The following is a 20,528-nucleotide window of genomic DNA, read 5'->3' on the forward strand; positions in this document are numbered from 1 at the left end:
GGAGTGACATCGCTTGTAGTATTAGCGCGACGTTGCTTGTCTGCAAGACGGTGCCGGACAAACAAGCGTTATCAACGCCAGAATTCTAGCGGCACATTCCATTTCATTCGTGGCTACCGTGGCTTGCGCAGAAAAGGTCGGGTTGACCTGCGATAGCTTTTCTTGAGGCTAATAAGGGAGCTTTGGCTCAATCGCTTGCAGCGCTAGCAATGTGGCCTCGTCTGCAAGATCGGTGCGTGAGAAATAAGCGTTAGGACAGCCAGAATTTCAAAAATGCAGCATAAACTAGACACAAACGACAAGATTCGTTGACAACTTACGTAAGTAAACAGTTGTCTTAGGCGAGCCCCAAGCGCTCGTCACGATAGCTCAGTGGTAGCGCGTCCGCTTACTGTTTTGAAGGTCCATGGTTCGATTCCTCGTCGAACCTCGCTGTTTTTTTTTTGTTTTTTTTTTCCGGCGAGGATTTTATTAGCTCTTTTTTTTAAGACCAGGGTAAGCGCCTGTTGCTTGCTTTCCATCACGCCGACATTTACCACCCTCTTCCTAAACCCAAAGTAGCTTGTTGTCTCGCCCCTTCTCCCTTGAGAAGCCCGCCGTGAAAACAAAACCAAAACAAACGTCGAAACTTCTTTACAATATCAGTATATATGTCAGTTACTATATGTGTATTCACTTTTGCGTTTAAAAACCTCAAATTCAAGTTATAAACACCTTTCAGACTTTGAAATCAGAAAGATAGTTACCAATATTACAGCACTAACACAATTTCTGTCAAACATAAAGGTGCTGCTATTGAAGTCTGGCAACTATCTCTCACTTTTTGTGTGTTTGTTCATGGCGTGTTGTACCGGGTGGTTGCTGGTTCAGTTTTATCTATTTCAAGCTTAAATCGTAGTTATAAAAGCTTTATGGGTGATGTCTACGCTTCCAACCTACGCGTGTGTCGAACATGGAGACCCGGGAAGAACGATCATCGCCGCATAAAATAGTGCGCGTCAAAAGTGGATGACATTGCGTTCGAACAAAGCCTGCTGCCTGTTCGTGTCCGCGAGATGAAGACGACAGTGAAGGAGAATTGTACGTTGGAAACATCGTTTTTGCTAGGGTAAGTACGCATTTTTTATTATTCTGTATTTGGTTGGAACGAGTTCAGTGGTTCACTAGACCCCCATCTCATTTACTCTGAGAGCCTAGGTGATTTAGCATACTTGCTTCGCGCCCAGTCCACCGTTTCCGCAGAAGTCAGCATCAATTTACGCTGAAGCTAGACCTTGGCTACGGTGCTCGCGCTGTAGTACACGGCTGCTAAAAAAAAAAAAGAAAGCGTACACTTGATTCTTTGGCTGACGTCTCGTAGGTGGTGTGAAGTCTCCCCCCCTACCCGAATTCCGTGCACTGCGCTTCGCAGCTATTGCGCTCGCGAGACCGGCTGCCGCCGTTGCGACCTTGCGGTCTTCGGGCCGCGATATGCGTGCTGTTCTCGTGACGCTCGGCCACAGCGTCGTGAAATCGCTCGCCAACGCACCCCGACAGCGTACGCGTTGACCGGGTGCTGGCGGAGTTGTGCTGGAAGAAAAGCAGGCAAGAGATGAGGACGCAGGAGGTGTAGTTAAACAGATGAGAATTTACAAAGTGGAAGTGAGAGAAAATAGTATGCAAGGGCAGGAAACGGTGAGTGTTCGGGCCGCGCGCCAGCGAGCGAGTGCGGCGATTTCACGACGCCTGAAGTTGCCGAGCTTCACGAGTCTGGCACGATATGACGACGCCCGTCTGAGAGTTCATAGAGATATAGAATTCACATACGTGCAAATTGAAGGTGAAATGCGCGCATGTGGCCTCGCAGGGAGCTAGCATAGTCTCGGGGTAGTTGGGGAGATTTCACAACGCCTACGAGGCGCCTGCCGATTCCGTCAGAGTAGCTCTCGGGAAGTCTGGGGCTTGATATCAGAGGCATATTTAATGTTTAAATTAGTGCAGAAAATTGAGCGAATTCGCAAGTTCTCATTTTCGCAAAACCGCAGGCCATACAGAGACTAACAAGAAAGCTGTAGGCACTCACTCAACTCGATTTATATTTGAGAATTGAACGTGCAGATACAAGTCAGACATTGAAATGGAGGAGCCTCAACTATCACTCACCAGAACCTATTGAAAGCAAGGGATGCAGATTAGCTGCTAGCATGCGTTCCATGCAAATTAGCTCAGCAGTGAGCTTTGCATATATCATGCATACCCCACTCACAGTACCTGCGGGTCTATTAAATACATTGTTACTGTGACCTAAATTTCACTTGGGGTGTTCCGGGATTGTTCTTATTAGTGCCTTGGAGGTTACTGTCTTTAAGCGATTAAAAATCTACTTGATGTAAGCATTCGTGCTTTGTGTGTGCTCTTCTTGTATTTCAACAAGTGTCAGCACACTCAGATTAAGCACCTGCAGGTGCTGCTGCTGGCTGTCCTGGGTGGGCTGCCTTCCAATCCAGTTTCAAAACCTTTGCCAGGGCCTCCCTTGGCCAACCGACACTGCACCTGCTGTACCCAAGTACTGCCTGGCCTTTCGTTGGTGCTCTGTACGCTTTGCTGCCAGGAATGGTCATTCCTTCATCCATCATCTGGCCGCTTGGACCACCCGTTCAGAAGCCAGTGCATTTGCTCGACACATCGGTCCAGGCACTGCTGCCATACCGGTGCACCCACCGATTATGTACTTTCAGGTTAGTTATTGCATGTTGTGGAACCTGCCATGATGTATACCTGTTAGCAGAGCTGTGGCCTCTGATTATATGAAACATTTTCATGAAGCAGTGTTGTGCGTTTGGAGTGTGTCATTGCTTAGCAGAGATATTGAAGAGAATCTGGGGCCGATGACTAAAGGGCAAAAAGAGAAATTGGACTGACTTTGAAGCAAGTATTCGTATGTAATCAAGCCAAGCAAACATTTAGGATCTTTCGATATGGTTTTGAACTTGCAACAAAAACTCGTGTGAAACTACTTTCCATTTTAAGTAAGCTAACAATTTTATCTACTTCAGATCATACTGCTATTAATCATACTATACCGAAAAGTACATCCCGCAGTCTGTAGAATTCCGACAGCGCTTTTTTCGCAGTCTTTCATGACAGGCACTATTCTCAATAATTGGAAGATAGTGGAGGTAGCACCAATCTTTAAATCAGGAGACTGTACTTCACCATTAAATTTCCCTAACAAGCACCATATGCAAGGTCGGGGAGCGTTTCATCCACTCTCAGGTGGCTAATTATTTATAAAATCACAATATCACATTCGAATATCACCACGATTTTCACAAGGGTTACTTGAGAAACACAACTTTCAGGATTTGTTCACGATCGACATTGATCCATTGACGCAGGCTTACAAACTGCGGTAGTTTTTCTTGATTTTTGTAAAGCATTCAATCGCATTGCACACCACAGACTACTTTTCAAACTTCACCCTAATGTCCTCACTTGAGCGAAAGATTTTCATTCTTCTCTAATGCAGTTTACTTCTCCTAATAACTGTAACTGTATACTTTTGGTCGTGCCACTTTGTTGTCCGCCCAGGCAGGTTGCTTGGTCCTGTCTATCTTCCATGTTGCATATCCTCCCATGTAGGTCTATTTGCAGATGATGTTGTAATTTATCACACAATTTCTTTCAACTACTACCGTCAATGCCTTCAATCTGATCTTAACACAATTTTAACTCCTGGTGCTGCAAATGGCTAATGTCGCTTATCTCTAAAACAAAGTGCATGACTTTAACGATTGCAAGTCTCTAATTGTAAATACTCACTTCATTAACAACAGCCTGATTACCTCTTGAGACAAAGGTGTTTTGGTAGGCCGGTAGGGGAGGGGGGTTGCATGGTGGATTTCAAAAGGTAGATCAATTGGGAAAATAAGACGTGTGATTAATATTTTCATTTGCACTCCAAAGCTCGCTTTATTTCATATGTTTAACTGACTGCAGTGGCTAGGGTGGTGTCCTGTGAAGGTGAATGTTGGTTAGATACCGCTTGGTGTGGCCGCTTTTCAGATGGAGGCAACACGTTAAGACGCCCGTGTTTTGAGATTTCGGTCCGCACAAAAATACCCAGGTGGTCAAAATTAATGCGAAGCCTTCCCCTACAGTGCTCCCCATATCCCGAGTGTAGCTTTGGCGTGTTAAACCACCGTTTTTTTCTTTCTTCATGTTTTTGGAATATTACCTGCTGCTGTAGCAGGTGCAACATAAAGGTGAAATTTTGCATGTTTCCAAGAGCTAAATATAAAGGCCATATTGAAGTGCGTTTATGGGTCTATCTCATAGCAGTAGTAAAAGGTTATATACTCTGGTGCAGGTTAAGAACGGCAATGGCTCATGTAGTGTAGTCCAGTGTTTGACAAAATGCCGTGTAGGCAGGTAAAAGCATTATTGCAATGATGAAACGTAGGTCACTGACCAAGTCAAAAAACCCATTTAACGGTTTGGTGCTTGTTCACGGTGAGCATGTGTCGTGGAAAACGAAGCTATATATTTTGCATTACGCAGTGCAATGAGTTTGCATAGATATGGTGCGGATTGCCATCCATTATATTGATAATGTTGGGCGTCGTCTGAACGATGAGGGACTCTACCAGTAATCGAGAAGATAGATTGCACTCAGTTGTCAGTAATTTCGCCTTGTTCCAGTCGACCACGTGTCCCGTCCTCTCACGGTGCTCTGCCAGTGCACTTGTTTTTGCATTGCCCTTGTTCACTTCGTTTCAGTGCTGCGTTACTCTTCTGTGCAGATTGCCTGTTTCGCCAATGTACACTGATTTGCATTCAGTGCATGGAATCTAATAAACAACACCCGGAAGCTTGGAACGTGAGAGGGGGTCCTTCACGCTGACAATGTCAGAACGCAGCTTGCTAGTGGGCACATGCACGATGTATGCACTGCGTTTCTTGAAAATGCGTGCGGGAGTTTCACTGATGTGTGGGACGTAGGTAATTACTGCACGTTTGGATGCAGTCCTTGTGGCTGCCTAAAGCATTGTATTCAAAAAGAAGCTAAGAGGGCGACTAGCAGGAATCCGCATTGACATTAGCAGGCAGAAGCGTCCACAAGGCCTGTGTCAAAACGTGCTGCAATTCTCGTCCTACACATCAATCAAGCTTTTGCACGCATTTTCAAGAAACACAGTGTGCACATCAAGCACGTGCCCACTAGCAAGCTACGTTCTGACATGGTCAGCGTGAAAGACCCCCTCTCACGCTTCAAGCTTCCAGGTGTTGTTTATTAGATTCCGTGCGCCGAATGCAAATCAGTGTACATTGGCGAAACAGGCAATCTGCACAGAAGATTAATGTAGCACCGGAACGTAGTGAACAAGGGCCATGCAAAAACAAAGCCCAAACCAGCCCTGACACCAGAGGTCACATCCCTGAAAAGTATTGCATGTGATAGCTGGCATCAGAACTCATAGCTAACTCATAATTTAGCAAAAGCAAGCATCCCCTAATATGAAACTTCTGGCACAATAAATGGTCTCACATGTGAGAGTTTTAGCAGTCCGTCTGTTCCGTCACGTACGTAGCTAGCGTGTTTACCGGGACCCGTCTGGGCACTTAGGCATTCTTCACAGTGGGGGGATTCGTTCCGCACGCCGGCCGCGGCGGCCGCTTTTCTGATGGAGGCGAAAAGCAAAAACGCCCCCGTGTGTACGAGATTTCGGCGCACGTTAAAGATCCCCAGGTGGTCAAAATTAATCCGGAGCCTCATCGCCTACGGCGCGCCTCATCGCCTGCGTTGCGTCGTCGTGTTAAACCCTACAATCAATCAATCAATCAAGTTCCGCACGCCTGCCTTTGCCATGTCCGTGCCTCCTCGCCCTTCCGCGCGCGCAGGCGCAGACCGGTTCCGGCAACCCTGTAACAACGTAACCAACGGAACGACGGACTGCTAAAACTCTCTATTGTGCCTGAATGCCATTCATGAATAATGGTTTGCTGCAGGCCCAGCATGGGTTAGCTTGCAAGAAAAAATGCTACAGGGTATTAGTTTATTCCCCAAAGTGTTGCTTTTTAGTGGCAACCTGTTTGGCAATATTTGTTACCCTTTTACCACATGGTCTTTTGTTCACAAGGTCATTGAACCCTTAATTCTCTCTATCTACAGCTCTTTTTCAGATCTATGTGGCCAGGCTGCGTCTGCGGAGCCCACTGAAGCCAGGCTAAAGGTGGTGCGAAAGCACCTTTCGCAAAAGCACGGCGACATGCAGCGCAAATAAATGAGTGAGCAGCACAAAATGAACTTCTCTATTTTTATTTTGCTAAAAGGCCTACATACTTGCCAAACTTGTAAACCAGTTCCACACCTCACAGCATGTGTCCTAAGTCAATCTCGTCATCGGACCTATAGCTTCACCAACAGACTGCATTCAGACCGACAGACGGCATTCAGACCGACAGACTGCATTCAGACCGACAGACTGCCATCAGACCGACAGACTGCCATCAGACCGACAGACTGCCATCAGACCGACAGACTGCCATCAGACCGACAGACTGCCATCAGACCGACAGACTGCCATCAGGCCAACAGGGTGCCATCAGACCGACAGACCGATATGCCGAATTTCCGGATTGGCTGTCGGTCCAACAGCCTGAATGTCTGTTGGGATTTCTCTTGGGGAACTCAGAAGCCTGCATCGGTTTTTCACATCGCTTTGCCTTCGTATCTTCCCAAGCAGGCCCTGTTGCACGGCTGCACTTTGCCATTCAAGACAATTAGGTGCACCCATTTTTAGGGCAAAGAAGCAATCGTACCTGATTATTTACCAATTTCTTATTTTCAAGAGCGGAGTTGTTCAAGCTTTCTTCTGTCCGTGCGGATCATTTACAGAAAACTATGTGCTTGTAAAGTGTAGACGGTGGACATTTTGCGCAAAAAAATGTGAGTCAGAGCGAGGGGCCCACGAGGAAGTCTTGGGAGCACGCACCTCTAGAAAAAAATGCCTGAGAAAGAAATGTGTGAAGGGAGTAGGCTTTCACTGCATTGCAAAAGAAATAAAATGGATCGGCGAAAAGCATGCACACAGACGATTACTTTGCGATGCGTACAGCACATGGTTCTCTTACGCATGAGTGACTCTAAGAATGGATCCGCAGCATATAGTAATTTTTCATAACCTTGCTAAGAAACCTAGCTTAACTTTAAATTGATCTTTATCGGCGCAAGACAAGTTTTCAAGCCCTGCACCTTCTATCGTTCTGTTTAATAAAATGTTACCTTTATACAACAGAACAGCTTCTTCTTGTGATGTATGAGCGTTAATCATCGCTGAAGTTTGTGACCGTTAATTGAAAACAGAAAAGAGAGCTTTGTTCCTGTTTCTACATAGCATCGGGACGCCGTGAAAATTCGCCTATACAATTTACCTCCCCCTTAACCCCCCGATCCTACCGTGGCCCAAGAGGTATTCCTCCCTCAAGACAAAATTCTGCCGACAGTCATGGTTCAATTGAAATTAATACCGCCCGCTCAAGTATCTATAGTGCTGTCTCAGGCTTGGTGGCCCTTAGCACAGGCATTATAATATGGCATCAATGCACAAATAAGTTTATAACTTCATGTATGTCAAACACAAAAACCAAAACTGGGAAATTCATAGATAACTCGAAAAGTCATCCATCCGAAGCTTAAAATAAAGGCATTACACCGGGTGGCAGAAAATAACCCCGCGAATTGGCCATTAAAACCTTAAGCTAGAAAATGCACTTGTAGAACTGAAACAGCCACAGAGGCCGAATCAGAATCAGAAAAAAATGTTTATTCGTTCATTGATAATGCATACATAAGTGGCAGCACAGTAGGAGGTCCCAGAGCCCAGAGCGTAAAGTGGACCTCCTGTAAGTAAGCGCAAAAAGAATGGTACATAAAATATTCGTGGTATAGCAAATAAATCAACAAACTTAACACATAGCCAATGGTAACAGAAGACGGGCAGTTGCATATTGACAATAAAATGTTCGGATGTGGTTATGAGTGTCGAACAAATTCAATAAGACCTGTTTTAGAGGCAACGACGAAGAGAGTTTAGCGTAAGTTGGCAGGGAATTCAAACATATGAGAGCGGCAAAGTGGGCAGTCTGTTTTCCATAATTAAAGTGTGCGATAGGAAGAGCGAATTAAGATTAGAGGCAAACCTAGTGAATTTAAGTTAACAAGACTTGACCGAGCGAAAACTGTCAATGGCGCCATGTTATATAATGACTTAAACAACAAGATTCGAGGTTATATTTGAATATTTCATTGATAGATAATATACTCAACTACCGAAAGAGTGAAGAAGCATGGGTACGAAATGGACTAAATACTAATATGGGAATGGCCTGATATTGGATATATTGTAATGACACCAAATGAGAAGGGACGTGATAACCCATGAAGATAAAGAGTACGTAAAATGGCTATGAATAAAAGCATAATAAACAGAAAGTAAGCTGAATACACTGAAAGAATTGCGCGCTTTGAGCAATATTCTGATGCCATCAACATATGAAGAGTGCTGAGTATATTTTATATTACTATCAGTTACAATTCCAAGAAACATGCATTGGCTGACTACTTGAATGGTATGAGTGGCAATACTTACCGTACTTACCCGATTCTAACGCGCACTTTTTTTCCGGAAAAATAGGTCGAAAAATCGCATGCGCGTTAGAATCGGATCCGAAACCGAAATTGCCGCAACAGCGGAAATTTCGTCCCACCCATCGCCATCGCCATCTCAAGACGGCGCCAAAGTTTTTAGCAACAATTTTTCGGACGCGTGAAGCATAGGCGCCTGGGCTTTTCTATCGGCGTTCACACAAATCATCAAATCGTTCCACTCGCGCGCTTGATAACAGCAATGGCAGCAGCGGCTCTCTCGCGTTCAAAACAAGCGGTCGGCTGAAACGTGCGCCTCTGGAGAAGCTCGCGGGATGGGCTTGCGAGGCGTGGGCCATGATCCCATCGACCACGGTTGAACGTTCGTTCAGAAGTGTGGCATAGCGAACGGGCTTGACGGCACCGAGTATGAGATGTTGTGGTCAGCGGAGAGCGACGAGGAGTGAGATGAGTGAGATTACTTCGGGAAATAAATCGCCCGTTTCTCTCGCATTCCTTTTTCTTGCTCATAAAGTTCCGTGCGGGTTACAATCGGAGGTGCAAGTTCTTTCGTGTTTTTTTTTTTGCCAGGAAAATTTTGTGCGCGTTAGAATCGCGGGCGCGTTAGAACCGGATAATTACGGCACTACTGGTTCATGTGTAAGGTGCCGCTGACTGGAACGGAAAATCATGAACATTGCTTTAGATGCGTTGATGTCCAAACAGTATTGGCGACACCAAGGCAAAATGTTGGTAATGTCGGAGGCAAGTTTTTCTGTCAGGGAATTAAGGCAGTTGTTAGTAGCTAATAATTGTAGTATCTTCTGCGTACCAGAACAAGCAAAATACATTATTTGACTATCATTCTTCCGAGATTCATCACGAATAGCCCGCATAAATACATTGAGATATTCTTGCGGACAAGTTGGGAAACGACGCCAGCACTGTAAGAAGAAAATAAGGATGCAAAGTCAAGCGCGAATAAGGATTACTTCCTCTTGGTGCTCAGCACAAATAGTGGCAGTTCACCTTTAGTAAAACAGAACAATATTAACAGCCTCGACACAATTAACATCACATACAAATGAATTCTAGTGTCTTAAATCTTTAGGACCACAAAAAAGCGAGCGGCCTCGTTGACATGCCAAACGAATGATTAAAAATTATGCACCCTCTGTGTCACGACGACGATGGTTCAACACAAAGCATTCTCGTGAAGGATTCCTTGGCCTTTGTGTGAGTTCGGACTTTCTTTCGCACACGGTTTTGACATTGACGTTCAGCTTTCCCCAAAACTCGCACGTAATTTGGACTTGTCATTGCAGCGGCTTTGAGTTTGACCGTTCGCAATTTGATTCTATAAAAAAAAACTTCGCGTCCAACCACCGCCTTTGTTCGATAGAGCGGGGTATAATGTTATACCCAACTTTGCACGTCTAAAATCCCTCTCAAAATACAAACTGCTATCATCTTCTCCGTAGCATCCTTACGCTATTGATACTGGAGAAAATAAGAAAACCACTCAATGACTACTACACTCCTTTACGAAAAATTTGTGGACAGCGTGAACTGCAGTCTTCTCGGTCACGGCGCATATCGGCTGCGTCGATGCGCTAAGTCATTTGTGTGGTAAGTCAGAGAGGCTGTGCTTACGCAACCGTCGTTTTCTTTGTTAATACAAAACGTCTAGAAGATTCCTCTTTGCTGTTCCATATTAAAGATGCGTGGCATACTGTGCTTGAAAGACTGGCGTACAAGAGCACCGCCAACAGTAATCTGCCAATTGTCACCAGCACCCCCCCCCTTTTCACACGCACACACGCCAATGAATCTATGGCAGCACGGAGTGATGGCTCAGCGATGGCTCAGAGGTACAGCACTCGGAGCGATGGCTCAGAAGTACAGCACTCGCTTCGTATGCGGGAGGTACTGGGGTCGAATCCTGGTACCACCGGGCACCCACCGGTTTCTTTAATGGGTACAGCCATCCCTGGTCGAGTACGGACCCTTGAAAGGGGAATAAGCGTCTGGAAAGCTGCCTTTACCATTGCGAGGGGCCCCTGACCCTTGTCCCTCTGACGGCGCCCCCGGCCATCATGCCACGTTGCGCCATTGCCGGGGGCGTCGCGAGTCGCGAGTTGAGCGTCCACCGTGGCTGTGGAAGGCACCATGTGCATTCGTGTGCCTTGGTGGCGCCGGGCACCTACCGGTAAAACAGGTACAAGCGACTCCCCGGCCTGGCGCTCGGCCCTTGTGTGGGACTACAACGCTTGGGAAGTTCAACCGGCTTGCACAGGAAATCGCCCCTATGGAAAGGGGCTGCTGCAAAAACGCAGGAACTTTTTTTTCCCTCTTATTCGTTCATTATTGCAGCGTCCGGGCTGTTCGACCTAACATTCCCCACAATAGAGTGAAATCCTGTATACCACACTTACTTTACATCCCAGAAAGCGTGTAGCGTTCTTTGTTTTGCAGCCAGCCTTTTTAATTATATTAATTGTTCATAATTTTGCAGATATCTGCAAGGTTGCCTTGCGCCGAAAAACCACCTTGATGCCGAATCTTCCCGCCACTTTCTTGAGGTGGTGGGACTAGTTGTGAGCACAGGCCGCACCTTCTTGCGTTCAGGTTGATTCAAGCTTGCCTGGCTCCTTTATTTTAAATATTTAATAAGCCTTCCTGGTATGGAAGCCAGCGATTGTGTGAGAAAGCAAGCATTGCGCAGGCATAGTGCTGGGAGCTGAAGGCTACACAATACTTGATGGTTTCAGGACTTTTTGAAAGCAGCGCGCATGCAGTTTTTCGCGATACTCCTTTTCACAGTCCTGGAATGGGCAGAATTGTTGTTAAAGGGGCCCTGAAAGGCGTTTAGGCACACTAAATGAACTAGCGCTTTCGTTAGATTGGGTCGTCAACGTCATCTGTGCCAAGTATTACTCTTTTACGTGAAACGGAAAGCTCACACTTTTGTTGCAAAGTTTGTCGCTTTTTTCTCAACCTTCCCTTCATGTTTTTGGACGCCGCCATCTTCACATGTCTACGTCATCGATTCCAAGATGTTCGTCATGAGCTAGACATCCTGCTATTGGGCGAATTTTTCACGCACTTCCGGCAAAAAGATTAGTCGTCTGCTCAGCGTCGGCTCGCCGGCTGATCTGCCAGCGGAGTGCCGGAGTGCTTGGTCATTTTACGACGAACGAAACAAGTGTAAACAAACGCTTAACCATTTGTATTGAATGCAACACGGCCATAACACGACATGGATATTCTCTTACCTGAGTATGTTCTCTAAAGAAAGCTTTGAAGCCCCGTGGCACTTCTTTCGTGCAATCGCAGAGAACGCCCCGAGCCGAATGCCCGGGTTTGACGCACACATTTTATTCAACTTCAAAACAATCCAGAGATGCGTTTCGAACGAACACAACGTCACAACATGCGTTGAAAGTCTGAACAGCGATTGAGAGACGATGGGTTGCCTCCTCCTGCCCGTCGTAAATTCGGGACTCACCTCGCGCGCGGTTTGCAGGGACGAACAGCAAGTCACTTAACTCTGGTGCACAAGCCGAGATGGCTTTTAGCCACGCACACTGCACATACCCCATGCGAGGTTGAGTCGTGCTTCGCTCGCGAAAGATAATCCAGACCGTGGGAAGCACTATCCACCCGCAGAAGCACAGCGTCGCATTTCATCGCGAAACAAAGGCGTCCACAACACACACACCATCGCCTCCTGTAATGCCAAACGCATCTCAGAGTTGCAATGGGAGTGAGTGGTACGCCTGCAGTGCCCTCATGTCGCGAGGAGGGGCCCCGAGCTGAACCGGGATCACGGAACCGTAACTGACTTCTAGAGCGGTTTGTGCCTTGTTGCCAAGGCAACCGATGTTTGAAATTGTCAAAGAAATGGCACTCGCTCCAGCGCTACAAAGCTCAGAGCCGCGGCGGAGCATGTTTTTCCAACGTTGCCGCTCTCCACCACGCGTCACCCCAAGCTGAACTGGTCACATGATTAAAGCGTTTTGGGCACGGGTTCTGTATCGGTTTAAAATGTCTTTTTCACATGCCGCCGGCAGGAATTACCACCGCACCAGCGGGGCCACATCTGATACGGCGCTTTTTGGATAAACAATGCGCGGTGCATCAAAGAGAACGAGCGCACGATCCTCCCCCTGCGGCTCCGAGTTCGCCGCCGATAAAAAGTCACGTGCCGCCGATAGCAAATGCAGCAACGTACACCGCGAAAGGGCAAGGCCAGGCCGCGGCACACATGCGGCCAGATTTCTCGCTCGCTTTTCCAGTCTTGAGCGGAGTGCGCGATTCATGGTGTCAACAAAGCTTGCCCGTAGCACACGGCAGTCCGAGCAGCGCAATAGCGGAAGTACATCACCGCTCAGGAGCGCAGCATCATATGAGGGAAGGCTCGCGCGCAGTCAACAGGGGAGAGTAAGTAGAAAGGAGGAGGGAATGCGGCGCGACGATAATGCCCGGCTTTTGATTTAGGATTTCTCAGCGAATACTCATCGTTTTAACAAAATTCTTGCGGGAGGAGATTGATATTCATTGCTTTGTTTGCTTACATGTACTATTATGAGCAATATGAAAGGGAACACAGGAAGGCGTGGAAAACAGCCTCGAAACAAACTCGGAGCGATTCGCGGATGGCGCTGTGAGAACCAAAGGGGGAAAGGAGGGCGCTCTTCCACTAACTGTTGGCACTCCCACCACGCTGGCATTTCTACAAAGCAGCAGCTTACGTCATTTCACCGATAATATAGTATCGTCCGACAACTGATAAGACAAACGGCGGGAATGGGAACAGTTGTTAGAACAGCCTCCCCCTTACGACTTTGCTTCCGACGGCGGCCGCTGCGTATCACTTACAGCTGGGTCTGAGGGTGTTTTCGGCGCGTTCCTGTGTTCCCTTTCATATTGCTCGTAATAGTACATCCGTGCATCGGCGGAAGGTATTTCAGGACCCCTTTAAGGGCTAGTTTTTTGGACCGGTCTACACACCTGACGTTCATTGAAAAAGACGCTGATCTTGAGGAACTCAAGGCACCTTTTTTCTGGTAATTCAAAAGAGAATTTGACCCTTTTTCCAGATAAAATTAAAAACGGCTAGTACTCGGTTTACGAACTTTACGGATTACGAAAAGAACCAAGTAATCATCTACACATACAAAGTCGTTTAGAATCTTTGCACCGCAAGCTGCGCCAAGCAAGTGCAAATAGTCTTGTCACAAAAGGATAAAAACCGATCACTAAAAATTGGCCAAGTACATAAACCACGAACCAAATTCTCTCTGGCTTTGCACACATAAGAAAAAGCCTATATATAGCTACAATAACTTTCTCTGCAACAGCTGCACTATTGGTTTCTTTTTTAGCGCATTTAATGTATGTTTCCCTTCTTGTCAAAAAAGTTGCAGGTGACATCTACGTTTAGGGCATACGATGTATGATGCGATAGCGTTGCTTCGGCGTGGCGGGAGAGTTTTGGATTAAAGTTCGAGCATTTACCATTTATGCTTTCCAAGAACTGCAGTTCAGCGACGAAAGCTAGACTAGCCGCAATGAGTTTTAGTCACTGCGACCCAGGAAAGGCAGAGGTCCCCTACGCTTTTGTGGCTTAAGATGTGGGCGTGAAAGGTTGCAGCTGCGGTGCGTTGGTCAGTTGAGCAAAAAGGTGATAGTGTCAGTGTTTCAAAGCGCGTATTCTCTAGCGTCGTGGCCTGAGTGAAACTTTTTTACAACACACCCACACACAGAGAGAGACCTTTATTTAGAAATAGCGAATGGTAGTTTGGAAAAAGGTGTGAAAAGGAGTTGGACCCCGAAGGCGGAACCCGAAGACTAGCCCATTATCATCAGCTGACACTTTCCTTGAGGTGACAGGCTATCCAGGACATCCTCGTATGTATCAACCAATGCTTAATATACAGTGTTTGGGTCGTTCACCCTTGAAGATATCCTTCAATATGATCTGGTTACGTGAATAAATTGGGTATTTCCCCGTATTTACAACAGTTTAAGTTTAATGTCCCACGTTTCCTACGTAAAATCTTCGCTGATATAGACGTGTAGACATATGTGGTGGTTTGTATCCTGAGCAGAGTTTACTTCGGGGTTGAGATAGCTGTAGGGCAAGTAGAAGGATGACGTTCCTATGGGCATGATGAGGAGATGTTGCCAATATTTTCGGGGGAAAGAATTGTGGTAGACGTGGTCAAAAGATAGCACTGTATGCCAGTTCGCAATGATGTTCATCGGCTGCGTCGTTCTCTTTAGGACAGGCCTTTGTCCCGGGATGTGAAGTGTCATCAATGTGGACTTAAGGATCCTCCTCAAGCTTTTGCCTGCAGCCAAGAGACTAATGGCCTTTCAGTTTGTGCAACGACGTTAAAGCATATATTTGATAGTACCGCTAGGTGGATCGCGAAGAGGACTCCTGCGTTTCAGTTCCAGTGTGTTAGAGGTTAATGATGTCATAGCGGCTGCCACGTGATGCGTTTGTCCTTAAGAACGTAACGGCGTAGGCGCAGGCTGTGTTTTCAGCTTCGGCTCTTTCATCAAGAGCATTTCATCCTAGCTCCTTGTCTAGGTTTGGGCCTATGTTTTACGGTAGTGAGAGCGCTTTTATGGAGCGCCGCTGGATCGGCGCTCCATATCCAGCATGGCGTCCAGACACTTTCTCTCCGGGAGTACGGCCTATTTTCCACTGTATGGCCAGTCCCAGTTTTTTTTTCGAGATAATTTTTTTTTGTTCTAGGAGAGTAGGAGTATAATTCTCCGCTGGTATTCTGAAAGTTGTTATTAGACACAAATTAGTATTCGAGCCGTGATTGTGAGAATTGATATGTAGGGCTGCCCTGTATGCTGTTGCAATAACGGTGCTTATTCAGCTGTCTTCAGTGCGGGTAAGTTTCTGGTACGGCAGGCTGACCGATATCCCGGTGATGATAACTGCCTACGAATGTTCCGTCGTTTCTTTTTCTATTTCTGCTCTGACCCTGTATTGGCATTTTACAACATGGTCGCAATGTTCAACTATTTTCTGTATTTCGGCAATTGTGTGACTGACCCTGTCTCTTCTCAGTAGGGCCTTGCGATTATTCTTACGTGACTGTTTTCAGAATTCCCATTCAGAGATATTTTGAGGCTTTATAAATTTACCGCGTGGAACCATTCATCGTTAGCCGCAAAGAGCTTGCGGTGGATACCTGGCCACGAAAAATTCAAAAAGTCCTGGTAAAACTCTTGTAATTTGAAGAGATTTACTCGGTGTTATTTCTATTGGGGCACCTTTTATTTAGTTTCTGGTTTTAATATAGGCTTTCCGGGATTTTAGAGAGCCTGGCGTTGATATTTCGCACCCTTGTGACGCAATATCAGCTAGCGCCGGCATTAGCATCGTTTGGAGAGGCGCTTTGTTGGTGGCTTCAGTTGCGGGAATGGCTCGACACCGACGTAAGCCGAGCATGCGACGACCCATTGTGCGTAGACATGAACCTCACTGCGTAGGCGCGGCGACTGCTTGAATCGCATATCTTTTTATTCGTCTCGGCCGTAGTGTCATTGTCCTGTTTTTTTTTTACAATCTAGTTGCCGGTGCTCTGTACTCGTGATTCGGACGAGCCCTCGCATCTGTGTCCGTTCTTGTGACCACGCCTTGTCGCGATTTTTACCATGTCGAACATGTGGTGATCTTTACCTTTGCTGAATAAAACGAGACAACAAAGAACCCGATGTTCGCTACGTCACTTGCCTCGCATGAATTATTGATTGATTGTGGGGTTTAACGCGCCGACGCAACGCAGGCGATGAGGCGCTCCGTAGTGGAGGGCTCCAGATTAATTTTGACCACGGGGGGGGGAGGGGGGGTACTTTAAGGTGGCCGAAATATGGATTACACAGGCGTTTTTGCTTTTCGCCTCCATCAGAAAAGCGGCTGCCGCAGCGGGGAATCGAACACGTGACCTCGTGCTCAAGAGCGCAACGCCTTAGCCACTGAGCCACCGTGATGGTTGCCTTGCATGAAGTAACACGTCCTTAATAATGTGTGTGTCGCACTTTATCCCCGTATATATTCACGCGCGACTAGTATAGTACCCACATTTTACGAAAATAGGTCATTAGCTGCCTTAAGCAAGCAAGGAGAATGACGGTACACTATACATGGCTGTGGGTGTTTGGTGTGTTTCCTGACGTTACAGAACACTGGGCTGCATCCGAAATATGCGCCTTTAATGAGCCCATTGACATAACCTCAAGCTGTTGCACTGCAATTTCCAAGTTTTTCTCTAAAATGAAGCTGTCACACTACAACTTATAAGGTGTTCCGCCATTAATTATTTCTATATCGTCACCTGGTGTGCACGGCGGCCTACTTTTTCGGCATTGCAACCGGACCAGCTCTTGAAGGTGTCATATCTTGATAATGGGAGCAGTGTCACCAACACGTAACATAATCTGCCATTTCATGGATTGCAGGTGGGTAGATCATAGTCACTTTATGCTAAAAGGTTCAAGGACCAATGTTCATTATTGCTCCTGTTCCAAACCGGGCTATTGTGACACTGTCTGCGAATGTTTTTGCATTGCTGCCTTACTTCTGTTCTCTTAAGACATCGAAGCTGAACTTCGTCCCTGTCCTACATGTCCTAAAGCAGTTGACTCCGAATGCTTGCTCTGAGCGCTTGGCGATCCCGCTGAGCAAACTAAGCTAATGTTTTTATTAAATAAAGAAGTACACAAAGGTACACTGGATAACACGAAATTTTATTCCTAACTCACCGCTGACGTAACAGCTATTAAAGAAGGACAAGAAAACACTGAAAAAAAAAGACTGCCATCTAGCAAAGACTCGACGAGCAGTCAAAAATACTGAAGCTTTCACAACCGGAACAAACGCTGGCAGGCATAATCAGCCCCACCGATAATCTAACACACCGGGTGCACAAACTTGAATATAGATTCTGTGGCAATAACCTAATATCTCATAAAATTTTAGGCGCTGAAGACACTTGGTAATAGACAGAAGCAAGACTAAGATCTTTTATGTGCCGTCATAAATTTTTTTCAAGCGGAATAGAATGTGTGCATTGTTTAGGGTCCTTTTCACCGAACACATCTCGCCCTGTAATGGTTAATTTTACTAATTTCAAACGAAAACAAACAAGCACTTCTCTATTCAGTCATCTCAAACTTGAGGAAGTCACTGTGAATGAAGATTCTTCTGCTACCAGTCATATTGCAAGAGCAAAACTGACCGAACTAGGTAAAAGGTATTCTTTCGAATTTGTAGAATTCTGTAACCTGTCTTTTCCATCTCAGCTACAAAGGATTATTTGTGGGCAATAACTGTTGTAACTACAAAGCCGGCATTGGAACCATACAGCTAATTGAAACTCGAGACGAAAGCCCAATCGTAGTACAAATGCCTCCTCGCCTGCCTCTTTCTAGAAAAACTAAGGGAGTAGAAATCTTCATTCATCGTGTGCTTCACCTGTAGTTTTTCTGGTTTAAAAAAAGTACTTAACAAACACGAGTCGTTATCATCAGCGATTGACACACTTTACGCTCACCTTACTGCACCAACCTAAGCATGGCTCTCCACGCATGTACGTGGCATGAAAATATTCTGTATTGTCTGTTGCTTTTCCATCCATCTTTGCATTCGTTGTGAACGCCAAGGCGGAGGCATTCCTTGAGCCATCTCAAAAGATATTACATCCAGGTGCGTACGTATTAACAGTGATTGCGAAATAATTTGGCCCTCTGTAACGCTTCACCGTCAAAATATAGTCCTTGTTGTTTTCTATATATCTACTTCTTCGCCAAACACGTATATCAATCATCTGCATGACGCAATCAACTGAATTTCCACGTTTTCCTTCTCGTGCCTTTTCCTACTCGCAGACTTTAACTTTCCTAATATTTTTTCTAGCGCGCAAACACCTCACGTATCAAAATTTTCAACTGAATCAGGTGTTTAAAGCAAAGCTTTCTACCTCTGCATGCCAGCCAATGGTTCCTTAGCAGTGTGCGGACAAGAAACTACTGACACGGTTGAATAGGGCGAGGACGGTTTTCATGGCGCGGTGAACGCGCGATATTCCCCAGCGCTTCCTGCGCTCCGCTGGGCGCGACGGCGGGGACCATTCCGTCGGCTTTCTCGTCTGGTTTAGCGACGGTTGTTTTGGGTCTGTTTTGGCGCAGCTTCGCATCTATTGCTTGCTTCCTTCGTACGGCTTGAATAATAGTTCAATAGCACCTTCTCGGTCAACCCGACCAGATGGAATTAAGTGGTCCTACGGCAAAGATACCTCAAGGGTTGGTTTGCAGGTTGGGAAATCAAAATGTATAAAGACCACGTACAGAATACCGTCCGGTAGAGAAACTCTACCAATTCGGTTGTGTTTTAGGTGGTATTGCAAAAAGCGAAAGGAGCAACTTGTTTTGACAAATAGCGATTATAACACTTCCCTCAGCTTTATCAGAATTCTCAAACTTGCTGAACTAACTAGTTTAAATTACTATAAACGGGAATCACTAAGCTCACATGGCGAATTGTTTCGGAGTCTCCGCTTGTGTCCCGCGCTGGTGTAGCCACTGAACGAGCACATCAAGATGGCTATGTACCGCTGTCCCATCGTTCGGAAGACGCTCCTTTCCGTTTTCTTTCTGCCGACCCACGGCTGAGCTACCGCGACGGTGTCCGCCGGCCCCGCTAATTCCATGTAACAGGTGGCGGAATCACTGGTTATGCTCTTTTCAGAGCCACGTGGGGGAATTCAAGTGACGTCGCATGGACAGTTGTTGTGGGGGTCGTTTAAAGCTTTGCTATCCAACCACCTTCACAGCGTGGATTGGAACCAATTTCTTTTACTCGCACTTCTTCGGCTGCGCCTAGCATCCCTGGTCATCTTTCTCCACACGGTGAAATGTCACTGGGTTTTCTTGCTAGGGGCACGTACCATTGTTAACGGAACTGAGGCGTACATTTTTGTTTTTTACTATTGTTTAAGTGACTGTTCACGAAAACCCCTCTGTTTCATTCAATGCGTCCTGGGCAATTGTTAAAAGGTGCTCCAGGAACCCTTCTTGTACAGGACGGTTTACTTGCGTGACTAAGCTTTCGTTCACTTTGTAAGGTCATTATTTCTTGTTTAAAGGGCTGATCACGCGCTTTCCAGGAAAGCGAAATCACGCTTCCTCCAACACAACCTAGCAATCCTTGATGTGAACGACCCGTTTCTGACTAGTAAATCTCATAATCTTTCCCCGCTTTTCATGCAGAGTAATTTAAATGTGTTCACAGCGTTTTCGGACGTCATAGAGGTATTGTATTACATCACCGGCTGCTGGAGCGTGTTGACAAAAACCTCGACACGTCTGGGTCATCAACTTTTGAAACGCTGCTAGTTTGAGAGCAAGAAAGTTCAGCGAACTATTTTCGCTCTATTTCAAGTCAACCGTCGTAAACGGGAATGTCCACATTTGTCTTAAAGCGAGTGGCGTGTGCACTGGACCCTGTGGCGCCTGCCCTCAGAGTCCTTTTCTTGTCTCGCTAAAGGAAACTACCTCTGCCCCCTTGCAAAATGTGAACAGTTGGATTTTTGGCGTTATGGATGATTGTGTTGTGGCTTTTGACGTTGCTTTTCTGTATCAACCGTGCGGCTGCCCCACTCGGGGCTTTCATACGATGCGTAAGACGTCTTGCTTTTACTAATGAACTTCTTTACAACATGAAAGAGCGGCGGGATCTAATTGTTCAGCTTTCCTAGTGCCATACTTGCTGGTCGTACTAGAGTCGATATTGACATTCTTTGCTTTCATTCGTGTCGCGATAGTAAAACATTGTAATTCAGGGTAAAGCAAATTTTTTTTTTCTGAATAGCTT

General features: G+C 46.1%; 1 long non-coding RNA gene across 1 annotated transcript; it reads left to right on the top strand.

Moving 5' to 3' along the window:
• The first annotated feature begins 467 nt into the window (after nucleotides 1–467).
• On the top strand, nucleotides 468–6,447 carry LOC144137704 (uncharacterized). The gene is made up of 3 exons (XR_013315712.1): nucleotides 468–1,108; nucleotides 2,444–2,717; nucleotides 6,152–6,447. It is a non-coding gene; the product is annotated as an uncharacterized LOC144137704 (long non-coding RNA).
• Nucleotides 6,448–20,528: the final 14,081 nt, after the last annotated feature.

Source organism: Haemaphysalis longicornis, unplaced genomic scaffold (assembly GCF_048455015.1).
Source record: "Haemaphysalis longicornis isolate Haplotype H1 unplaced genomic scaffold, Haemaphysalis longicornis Haplotype H1 scaffold_47, whole genome shotgun sequence".
In the NCBI taxonomy this organism is placed as follows: Eukaryota; Metazoa; Arthropoda; class Arachnida; order Ixodida; family Ixodidae; genus Haemaphysalis; species Haemaphysalis longicornis.